This window comes from Miscanthus floridulus, unplaced genomic scaffold (genome assembly GCF_019320115.1).
Source record: "Miscanthus floridulus cultivar M001 unplaced genomic scaffold, ASM1932011v1 fs_337_1_2, whole genome shotgun sequence".
NCBI classification, from domain to species: domain Eukaryota; kingdom Viridiplantae; phylum Streptophyta; class Magnoliopsida; order Poales; family Poaceae; genus Miscanthus; species Miscanthus floridulus.
This window is the reverse complement of record NW_027096604.1, coordinates 27,883-40,000: the sequence shown is the minus strand read 5'-3', so window position 1 is coordinate 40,000 and position 12,118 is coordinate 27,883.

The window sequence follows — 12,118 nt, the reverse complement described above, 5'->3', positions numbered from 1 at the left end:
GATGATGATGAAAGGGTGGATGCCTACCACGACGATGAAGAACTCCGCTATCGAAAGATTCATGACATTATTGGTGATCAGCCAACCCCTCCGCCGGCGCAGCGGCTGTTTGCAGAACTGAATCTCACCCATTATGGTGAGCCTACAAGCTATGAAGAAGCCAAAGATGATCCAGATTGGCAAGCAGCGATGAAGGAGGAGCTGAGATCAGTAGAGCGGAATGGGACTTGGGAACTTGTTTCTCCTCGTCCTGGTCACCGTCCAATTTCACTGAAATGGGTGTTTAAGCTGAAGAAGGATGAACGTGGAGCTGTAATTAGGCACAAGGCAAGACTTGTGGCCCGTGGTTTTGTGCAGCAGGAAGGAGTTGATTATGAAGATGCTTTTGCACCGGTTGCAAGGATGGAATCAGTGTGTGTTTTGATGGCCCTAGCAGCACAAGAAGGATGGGCAGTACATCACATGGATGTAAAGTCTGCATTTTTGAATGGAGAACTTTAGGAGGAGGTTTATGTTACACAGCCTCTAGGTTTTGTAGTATCAGGAGAGGAGAAGAAAGTGTATAGGCTGCACAAGGCTCTGTATGGCCTAAGACAGCCTCCTCGGGCATGGAATGCCAAGCTTGACTTGACTCTCAAGCAGATGGGTTTTGAACAGAATGTGTATGAAGCTGCTATGTATAGGAAGGGATCAGGTGATTCCCTACTGGTAATTGGAGTCTATGTTGATGATTTGATCATCACAGGAGTTAATCAGCGAAAGATTGAAGCTTTCAAGGCAAAGATGAAGCAAACTTTTGAAATGAGTGATTTGGGTCTTCTGTCTTTCTATCTGGGAGTTGAGGTAAGGCAATCAGAGGGGAGCATCACTCTGAAGCAAACCCATTATGCTAAGAAGATACTTGAGCTTGGTGGTATGGCAGGTTGTAATCCAGCCACCACACCCATGGAAGAAAGGCTAAAATTAAGCAAGGAAAGCATAGCAAAGGAAGTAAATCCAACTCAGTACAGAAGACTGGTTGGCAGTTTGAGATACCTAGTGCACACAAGACCAGATTTGGCTTTTGCTATAGGGTATGTTAGCAGATTTCTGGAGAAGCCAACAACTAAACATCTTCAGGCTGTGAAGAGGATTTTGAGATACCTGGCTGGTACTCTAGATCATGGGCTCTGCTACACCAGAACAACAGGCAAAGCAAGGTTTGTGGGTTACAGTGATTCAGATTTGGCTGGAGATGTTGATTCAAGCAAAAGCACAACTGGATGTTTGTTCTTCCTTGGAACCAGCCTGGTCAGCTGGCAGTCTATCAAACAGAGAGTTGTTGCTCTATCTAGCTGTGAGGCTGAATATGTGGCGATGACAACAGCTGCAACCCAAGCTTTGTGGTTGTCAAGACTATTTATAGATTTGTTGGGAAGAAAAGTTGAAGTGGTGGAACTCAGAGTAGACAATAAGTCTGCTCTGGCTTTGGCAAAGAATCCTGTTTTCCATGACAGGAGCAAGCATATTAGAATCAAGCATCATTTCATCAGAGATTGTGTGAAGGAAGGTAGCATCAAGACAGAGTTCATTCCCACTGTAGATTAGCTCGCTGATATACTGACTAAAGCCTTGGGCAAAACCAAGCTAGAAGAGATGAGGAGCAGGATTGGGATCAAGGAGATCAAGATTAGTTGAAGCAGGTCTTAGGGGGAGAAATGTAGTTAATAAGCCCTGCTTCCTAAGCACTTCCTAGATAACTATGCTAGTTAATTACAGTCATTAAAGACCTTGGGCAGCCCAAGAGGTGTGTACGGCTGCCAAGGCACCTATCTGTTTAGCTATGCTCTAGTGAGCTGTTTGTAATCAATGCAATGTCTATCTCTATATATAATCAAGGAGACGGCCTAGGGTGTGTTGTCTCTGGCTAATCAAGTCTGTGTTACCTCCAACAGAATGAACAAGCTTCCTAATACACATATATACTTCCTAATACCCGCCCGCAGTCATAGCGGGAGGATCACAAACGCAAAGACTGGACTGAAACTCAGTGAACAGTGGAGTTGGAAGGCCCTTCATCATGATGTCCGTGAACTGGTGAGAGGACGGCACATGGAGGACCCGGACCTCACCCAAGGCTACCTTCTCATGGACGAAGTGGATGTCAATCTCGATGTGCTTCGTGCACCGATGATGCACCAGATTGGCTGTCATGTATATTGCACTCACATTATCACAGTAGACAATAGTGGCCGAAGCAAGCGGGACATGAAGCTCTTGGAGAAGTTGGCGCAGACAGCAACATTCGGCCACAGCATGAGCTACAGCACGATACTCCGCCTCAGCACTGGATCAAGACACCGTGGTCTAGCGCTTGGAGGACCAAGACACTAGATTGTCGCCGAGGTAGACGCAGAAACCGGAGGTGGAGCGTCGATAGTCCGGGCAGCCAGCCTAGTCGGCGTCGGAGTAGGCAGTCAGAGACTGAACAGAGCCGGTGCCGATGTGAAGTCTAGAGGAGAGTGTACCCTTGACATAGTGCAGGATGCCCTTGATTAGGGCCATATGGGGCTCTCATGGATCATGCATGAAGAGGCACACCTGCTGAACTGCATATGCCAAATCTGGTCTAGTCAGGGTGAGGTACTGAAAGGGCCCAGCAAGGCTTCGATACTTAGAGCCGTCCTGGAGCTTGGCGCCGTCCTGTGCCGAGAGCTTGGCATGAGTGTCAACGGGAGTCGTTGTAGAGTGACACTCAGCCATGCCAGCACGCTGAAGAAGATCCAGGGCATACTATCACTGAGACATGAACAGGTCCTGGGAAGAACGCGTCACTGAGATGCCGAGGAAGTGATGCAAGGCTCCAAGATCTGTCATGGTGAGCTTGGAGTGAAGGCGCCCCATGATGTGCTGGAGAAGAGTCGAGGACGACGCGGTGAGGATGATGTCATCGACATATAGCAGCAGATAGGCGATGCTCGGCCCCTCTACATGTCGGAGACAGAGGCGACGAAGCCGAGCTGTCGAATGTAGGAAGAGAACCGCTGGTACCACGCCCTCGGTGCCTGCTTTAGTCCATACAAGGACTTCTGGAGGAGATAGACGTGATCTAGAGCGGTGGGGTCGATGAAGCCAGGAGGCTGCTGGCAGTAGACAGTCTCAGCGAGATGGCCGTGGAGAAATGCGTTCTTCACGTCGAGCTGGTGGATCGGCCAAAAGTGAGAAGCGGCGATGCTGAGGACGGTCCGTATCGTCGCTGGTTTGACAACCAGACTGAAGGTCTCGTCGTAGTTGATGCCGTGGTGCTAGGAGAAGCCTTGGACCACCCAGCGTGCCTTGTGCCAGGCGAGTGACCCATCAGCATGGAACTTATGCCGGAAGATCCACTTGCCCGACACGACATTGGCACCGGGCGGCCGCGGGACGAGGCGCCAAGTGTCGTTGTCCATGAGAGCCTAGAACTCGTCGACCATTGCAGCATGCTAGTTAGTGTCGGCCAGAGCACTACGGTAGTTTGCCGGAAGTGGAGAAGGCGATGATGGCAAAGCCATCAAGCCCTGGTAGGACACCACTCGCGGAATGGCCCTAGTCACAGTCCGAGTGACAGGTCGTGGAGGAGCAGGAGGTGGCAACGATGCCAGGACTGCAGGCGCCTGAGGTGCCACGGGCGCAGGTGACGGCGGTAGAGGTGTGGGCGCTGGGGACGATGCCAGGACTGCGGGCGCCTGAGGTGCCGTAGGCACAGGTGGTGGTGGCAGAGGTGTGAGCGCCGGGGGCGTTGCTGGAGGCGCCGAAGCAGATGCCGCAGCCGCTGGTGGCCGCCTAGTGTAGTGATGAGACAGGGGCGGCACTAGCGGTCTAGTAGGTGCCGGGCGACCGCTGGAACCCCCAACTGCAGGAGCAGGGACGACATCCAAGCAGGCTGGTCCTATAGTTGAGGAAGAGGGCGGTGTCCCACCCGCAGATGGAGCGCGGTACATGATTGGGCCACGTACTAGAATTGCGGGGTCATCATCGGGAAGTTCCTACAAAACAGCAGGTGATGGCCGCGGCTGCACAACGTCCGAGGACGGAGCAACCGAGGCAAGAGTAGGAGCAGCAGAGAGGTTCGACAAGAGGAAGTGGAGCTGTGACAGGTGAGTAGGGTGGGAGGAGAAAGGAAAAACAGACTCATCAAAGACAACATGGCAAGAGATGATGACTCGACGGGTGGAGAGGTCAAGGCAGCGGTACCCTTTATGGGACGAGGGGTAACCGAGGAAGACACAGGCTGCAGATCGAGGAGCAAGCTTGTGGCGTGCCGTGGCTAAGAGATTAGGATAGCACAGACAACCGAATACACGTAAGTGAGAGTATTCGAGGGGTTGGGAATGTCAGTAGTTAGCCTAGTGTTCATGTTTTCCAGTTACCTACTATAGCTATTTACTATTCACTATCATGTAATTTTTCTAGGTTCCTTGGCAACCAAGTTGATCATGGTGCCTTAGCAACCAAGTAGGAATCATAGCATCTGCTTTATGTAGTTAGAATATGCTAAGGAGTAGGTACACCACTTGCTTATATATGCAGTGGTTAGCATCTTTTGTATCTAAGTTGTTATTGCAATTCAATACAATCCAAGTGGCCTATTGGCCAAGCTGCCCTCTGGCAGCCCTAGTTCTACTTGTGCCGAATTACCTGTGATCTGGTGATCAACGCCAACAATTGGTACCAGAGCTCTAGGTTGAGAGAAAGGGAAAGGCATGGCCACCTCCATAGAGAGAGGAGCAGCAGCTGCCACCGAGCAGCATGTGTAGCATCTGGCCGTGGCAGAGGCTGCAGTCACGCAGGCGTAGTAGGTCACGGAGGCTGCTACAGCAGTAGCTCAGAACATGACCACCATGGCCACGGCTCTACGTTGAGAGTTGGTGGAGGAGAATCCGCCACGCGATCGCTGCCCACTTCCGCGGAGGAGCCCAGAGCGCGAGCGTAGGCAGACGCGGTCACCCGATCGGGATCAGGATCGCCGTCGTGGATAGGCCAGGGGCTGCTCGCCGGTGATCCAGACCGTATACAAGGATTCTGGCTCGAGCTCCACCTAGCCGATGCTCACCAAGTCAAATTATCATGAGTGGGCCTCGATCATGAAGCTGAAGCTTTAGGCACGGCAACTCTGGGATGCGATCGAGTACCAGGACCTACCCGCCGTGCTGTAGGAGATGCAGATGCCGCTGTTCGAGAAGGGATCAGCCAAGGAGGCCTAGGACTCCATTGCCGCCGTGTGGATCGGCATCGATCGGGTGCACCGCGCCACGCTCCAGCGACTCCGCAACGACTGGGAGAAGCTCACCTTCTGTCCGAGTGAGTAGATCGAGGACTTCACCCTTCGCTTGATGGCCCTGAAGCATCAGCTTCTTCTCCATGGCGACAATGACATCGATGAAGAGCGCATGGTGGAGAGGCTCCTGTGCGCCGTGTCGCCGAAGTACGCCCAGCTCTAGATCGCCATTGAGACGCTTCTTGACTTCTAGGACCTCACCATCGAGGAGGTGTTTGGGCATTTGAAGACGGTGGATGACATGGAGGCACTGGCCGCGGAACCAGCTACCATCGGTGGTCTACTGCTGACAAGGGAGCAATGGCGTGCTAAGGAGAAGGAGGAGGCTGCCGCTTCCGCGTCAGGCAAGGAACCGTGACGTCGTCCACGCGGCAAGCAAGAAGCAGCGTGGGAAGGGCAATCGCGGTGGAGGAGACAGAGGCGGTGGCGACGATCGCGGGGGCGGACGACGACACCTACCTTAACTGTGGTGATCATGGCCACTAGGCGCGCGACTGCCGCCAGCCATGCCGTGGTGGTGGTGACCGTGGCAGCGGCGGTGGCAACCAACGCAGAGGAGGCAACCGTGTTGGAGGTAATCGAGGTGCATGGCGTGGTGGTGGGCGTGGCAGTGCTACGCACGTCGTAGAGGCAGAGGACGATGATGGTGCTCTGTTCCTCGCCCACGGCTTCCTCGAGCTCAACGAGAAGGCTGAAGCCGTTTGCTCCAAGGCCACGGCTTCTTTCGACATCAACGAGCCACGCGTGCGTGTCTTCCTCAACACCAGCCCCAACGAGGAGGCGCTCAATGGCTGGTACCTCGATAGCGGGGCCACGCATCACATGACCGGCCACCGGGAGCTCTTCATCGAGCTCGACACCATAGCGCACGGCACGATGCGTTTCGGTGACTCATCTCGAGTGGAGATCAAGGGGACCGGCTCCATTGTCTTCTAGGCCAAGAACGGGGAGCAGCGCATCCTCTATGGCATCTTCTACATTCTAGTGCTTTGTATCTAGGACCGGCGTGGTCGTCTTCTCGCCAAGGTACATCGCGGGCCCAGTCGGCTATACATCCTACATTTGGAGGTTGCGCAGCCGGTGTGTCTTGCCGCCAGGAAGGAGGACGAGTCATGGAGGTGGCATGAGCACTACAGGCATCTCAACTTCGAGGCGCTGCACTAGCTCGGCAAGCAGGAGATGTTAAGGGATTGCCGGTGATCAAGCATACGGAGCAAGTCTGCGACACCTGCGTCACCACCAAGCTCCGCCGCAAGCCGTTTCCGCAGCAGGCGTAGTACCACGTGCAGGCACCCCTGGACCTCGTCCATGACAACTTGTGCGGGCCGGTGACACCGGCGATGCTAGGAGGGCACCGCTACTTCTTGCTAATGGTGGACGATGCCACCCGCTTCATGTGGGCGGTGCTTCTACCGACCAAGGATGCTGCTGCGGATGCCGTGAAGCGGGTGAAGGCCGAAGCAGAGAAGGAGATCGGCCGTGAGCTCAAGGTGCTGCGGACCAACAATGGAGGAGAGTTCACCATCAGTGAGCTGGCGCAGTACTTCACCACCAAAAGAGTCAAGCGGCACTACTCTGCACCACACTCACCGCAGCAGAACGGTGTGGTGGAGCGGCACAATCAGACGGTCGTGGTGACTGCACGTGCGCTCCTGAAGCAGAGGTCCATGCCGGCCAAATTTTGGGGGGAGGTGGTGCATCTGCTCAACTACGCACCGACAAGAAGCTTGCAAGGCAAGACCCCCTATGAGGCCTAGCATAGACGAGCATCGGCGGTGAGCTATCTGCGTACATTCAGCTGCGTTGCCTACACAAGGGAGCTCAGGCAGCTGCGCAAGCTCGACGACCACGGCAAGGCTGGGGTCTTCATCGACTACGCCGAGGGCGCCAAGGCCTACCGGGTCCTTGATCCGGCAACAAGACGCGTCAAGGTGAGCCGCGACGTGGTGTTTGATAAAGGGTGTGGCTGGGATTGGTCCAATTCGGCCATTGGGACATCTGCTTCCGCCTCCAGCGACTTCGACATCGAGTTCTAGGGAGTTGACGCAGACGGAGCTCCGCCGCGCATGCCGTCACTAGCTCCAGGGGAGCACGATCCACCAGCCTCCTCTGCTTCACCAGTAGCGGAGACCGAGCAGGTGGACCCAGTTGAGTTCACGTCACCACTCGAGGATGACGACAACCGCGAGGACATGGGTAGCGATGGTCAAAATGGCATCACGGTTGAAGATCTTGAAGTTCTCCCATGCTGCCTTGCACCTCTGGATGACGGTGTCTAAACGTTGCCGCCTATTGTCGCGCTGAGTGGCCAGTTCCAAGTCGACGCAGTCAAGCACTGGCTTAATTGCGGCGACTACAGTGTTGAAGTCCTCCTTTTGGACCTTGGCCTCCTACACCAACACGTTAAACAATGCTTTGGCTTTGTGACGATAGCCTACAAGCGTTACAATGTTCTATCAAACAAGGAAGCTACTTCAACAGTAATTCTGACAAGGAGGAATTCACCTTTCAGCTCCTCAGCAAGTTTGTCCACCCGCTCTACTTCCTTTGCCTTCTCCTGGCGAAGTTGATCGATGGCCTGGCGCATTTGGCTGAGCTTAGCATCTTGCTCTACAAGCACAACAATTATCACCGAAAATGTGGTTGTTTAGCAATACAAAAGTATATTTGTTGATACACCATACCTGCTTTCTGCTTGGATACACTGTCAAGTTATTTGGTTTTCCTCTCCAGCTGCTCGGAAGCACTTTTTAGTTGGCTGGAGACAGCGGCCATCTACTCGGACTAGCTCTACACCTGCTCGGACACAGCAGCTAGCTTTTCGGTCAGGACCCCCTTCTAGTATTCCAGGTCCCGTGTGTTGGACTCTGCAAGGTCTTGTTCGCATCGAGCCCTCTGGATATTCTTCTCCGAGAGGTTCCTAGCCTCTTTGAGTTTTTCGTTCTCCTCAGCAAGGGGCTCCATTCGCTTTATCAGCTGGCGGCGCTGCTTGGCAACTCGAGTTATTTCCTGCAAATGCACAATGATAGTATCGTTATGCAATTCTAAAAAACAACCAGAACCTTTCTAGACGTAGTATTAACCTTGATCTGTTTCATCACACCGGTAAGGGCAGTCTCTAGTCTCCTGAATTCCTTGGTGATGTCCTCCTCTTCAACAATTACTATGTCGTTGTCGTGCTTTCGGAGGATCCAGACTGATATGGGTCGAGGTTCATCACACACGATCTCCTCCACCTTGTCCTCCTCTATTGCAGCCAGGGGCACCACCTGGGGGCTTGGTGGCCGGATAGCGGGTCCGACCATGACCTCCGATGCATCAGGGAGTGTCGTCTGCTCCTTCGGCGCCGAAAGCTTTTCTGCTCCAGATTCTGCCGTTGCCGAGGGTGCTGTCGCTGACTCATTCGTCGTTGTAGACAGCCGTTCGCCGCCGCCAAGTCCACCCGGGGCAGCGATTGGCTCCCCCGCATGCTGCCGAGAACTCAGGGACTTCAGGATGGGGTCTACTGGCATCTCCCCCGCTCCGGGGATAGCTTCTGGTTGCTGCTCAGTCTGAGCAGGCGGGGCTGGATCTGTCGTTCGCCTTGCACTATGTCAAATCAGTTATTCAGTCACCACAGAAGTAAAGAAAATACAACAAAGTAACTTCAACACAAGGACACTTACGGTTTGGTCTGACAGTTCAATTTCTTAAACCGGTGATGCCTGCCCGAGCCTCCAGGCGCAGCCATGGGGTCGACTCGCGTGCTCTGCGGGGAAATTCTTGGCTCTTCCTCGATTGACCTCGGTTCTACCTGTTGCTCTAGGGCCCTTTCCGCATGCTGCTCCGGGTCCACTTCTGCTTGTTGCTCGAGGACTTCCATTGCTCGCCCCGTAGGAACTTTTGTCGTCTGCTGCGTAGAAATTCCCTTCACTCGCTGCTCGGGGACTTTCCTCGTCGGTGCCTCACAAACTTCTTTGCCTACCTTGGGTTGTTCCCCCACGCGTGTGCTACATGGAGGCTCTTTCGTGCTCAGGGGGAGGATCCGTTAGAATTTCATCGTCATCAGACCAATCGAACACTGTGGTCCTTCGTGTTCGATTGGTCTGATCATTGCCAAGCGAGATGCCGCCTGGTTTGCGGGGAGAAGTAGCCGTTGTTTTCCTCTTCTTCTGGGCCAGCACATCTACCGCCGGCCTCTTCCCTCAGATTTTCTCCGATACCGAGGGAGGACTCTCCGTTCGACCAACATCCATACCTCCGGATTCCGAGGAAACGCCAACAGAGCTTTCTTCAGGTTGAGTTGGTGGTCGTGCATCCACTGCCGACGGCCCATCGTTTTTCAGCACGCCCAAGAAATACACTGCCCTGTCCTACGAATGGATCTTCACATGAGTGGATCAGTCCATTGCTCGGCAATGACAAAATAAAAAACTTCTCAGAAACACACAGTTGGGATATTCACCTAAGGAGGCAGATTCTTGCAGTTAAAGGGTTTTGTGTACCCCTAACAATCTGAATGAGGCAAGCAGAACGAACAGCTCAGCAGTCCGCTCTTCAACGACGTTCTTGGACAGTATTTCTGGCCTCTCTCGGGTATCGTCGGCCTCCCCTTTGAATTCGAAGCCTAGGTGCGCCCTCTCTTTACAGGGCTGAACATGGCGCACTATGAAACTTGCCGCTACCAATCCGCCATTGGTCCTCACGCCTTTTATTAAGCCACGGAGTTCCTTCACTTGCTCCATATCGTCGTTGCTCGATAGCTCAGACCAATTCCTCTGGCTTTCTGGGATGTGGTCGGCGTTATAGCGAACCGCTAGGTGGCTTTGTTTCATGTAGAACCACCTGGTGTTCCACCCCTTCAGTGACGTGTTAAGCGGCACGGTAAGGTATTCGCTCGCCATTCCATCCCACAGCTAAAGGTACACCCCACCGACCACCTTGGAACCAACGCCGCCTCTCTTCTTCAACCAGAATAGGTGACAGAAGAGATTGAAGTGGGGTAGGATTCTGAGGTATGCCTCACAGAAATGGATGAAGATTGAGATGTGCAAAATGGTATTAGGGGTGGAGATTGCACAGAGTAACCACCCAGAGCTCCAACAGATCCCTCAGAAATGGATGAACAGAAAATCCTAACCCGCACCAGAAATAGTCCTCGAATACCACTGCTTCATCAGTATGGGGTGTTGGGAAGGACTCACCGAGGGCTGGCCACAATCCGTCGGTAGCACGGTCAGGGAGAACGCTAGCTTCCACCAATCTATTTAGCTCCGCTTCTCCTGTTCGCGACGGCACCCACTCCTCGTCGCGTCGGGCCACGGCGCTCGTCTTCTTGGGACTAGTCTTCTTCGATTTCGCAGCTCCTTTCTTCGGTGCCATCTCCCAGATCTGGTAGGGTTTGGTGGCGGAGGCAAATGTGGTTGTGGATTCGACGATGCGAGAGATGAGGAGGAAGATGAAGTGGAAAAGGTGGGAATGGGGTATGCAGCGGCACTGTTATAAAGCACTTTCCCCACCTTTCCGTATTCGAGGGTTTTTTGGGAACCGTTCCCGCGATCTGCACCGCTCTGATTTCTCTGATGCGGCATATGGGCCGTTACCTGGGCTTCTGCGCAACCGCAGCCCATGTCGCCCATTTATCGCTACCATCAGTTGCTACTCGCCGAATAATCGCCAACTTCTCCACCATTTATTGAGGCTCAGTAACCGTTACTGTACAATCGTTACTCCGATTTTTTCTCCAAGGCTGGATTTCTCCGATACCGTCGCTTGCAGCTCAGGGACTGGCTGCCTACTCGGCTGGTCATTCATTATTTCTATGTTTCTGACCCTGGTACCACATGACTATGTCATCTACTGTCAGGCTTGGGGACTAAGTGGGCACACTTCACCTTGCGGTGAATGTTCTTGTTTTTTCTTGAAGACTCCGTGCCTCTTGAAGCTAATGAAGATTATCTCCTTTTCTCGTGGTCGGATTCTAAGTGGGCACACTTGGTCCACTGCGAAGAAATTTTCAATTCTGGACTTGAGCTCCTTACACCCTTATGGCAAGCCGTACTTGGAATATGTTGCTCAGCTGCGGTTCACGCTGCTCGACGATGGCGTACGTAGCTCGGCAACTGCTCACAACTGCTCGGCGACTCATCACCATGGTCGGACCATGAGTTGGACTGCTCGGCTTTGGTTCGCACTTGCTCGGACAAGCTCAAGATGGCGTTGCATAACGGGTACAAGGCGCTCGGGGACTAGCTGTGGGGGATACGACCCCGGATACCCATGGCAGACCACATGGGCTACGCCCCCAGGGGCGGCCCAGCCCACAAGACGAAGCCTTGCGGGGCACGATTCTGCTCGGCGCCTTCTGCAAGACATGGGGAAGATATCCTGAAGATGCTACGAGATCTGTTAGGATACGTGTGATCCCATGATTCTTGTAATCTGTTATTACTTTTCGGTTATCTCTCAGATCTAACCAACTTGTAACCCTGCCTCCCAGACTATATAAGGCGGGTAGGGACCCCTCCAAAATCAGGGCATATCATACGATAGCTAATACAAACCAACAGACCACAGGAGTAGGGTATGACGTCATACTGACGGCCTGAACCTGTCTAACTCGTGTGTCTCTGTTGCCTTCTTGTTCTTGATCTCACACTTCTCTGCCGATCAATCTACCTTCGTGGGATACCCCTCGGAGGACTGCCGACGATATTCTGTCGATAGTATTTGAAACTATAAAACTGAGAACTACAACTATTGGAAAGCACTAGCCGTAATGCACAAGACTAGAACTATAAAACTGAATTTATCTGTATTGTTCCTAGGAAAAGCAGTGGCTTG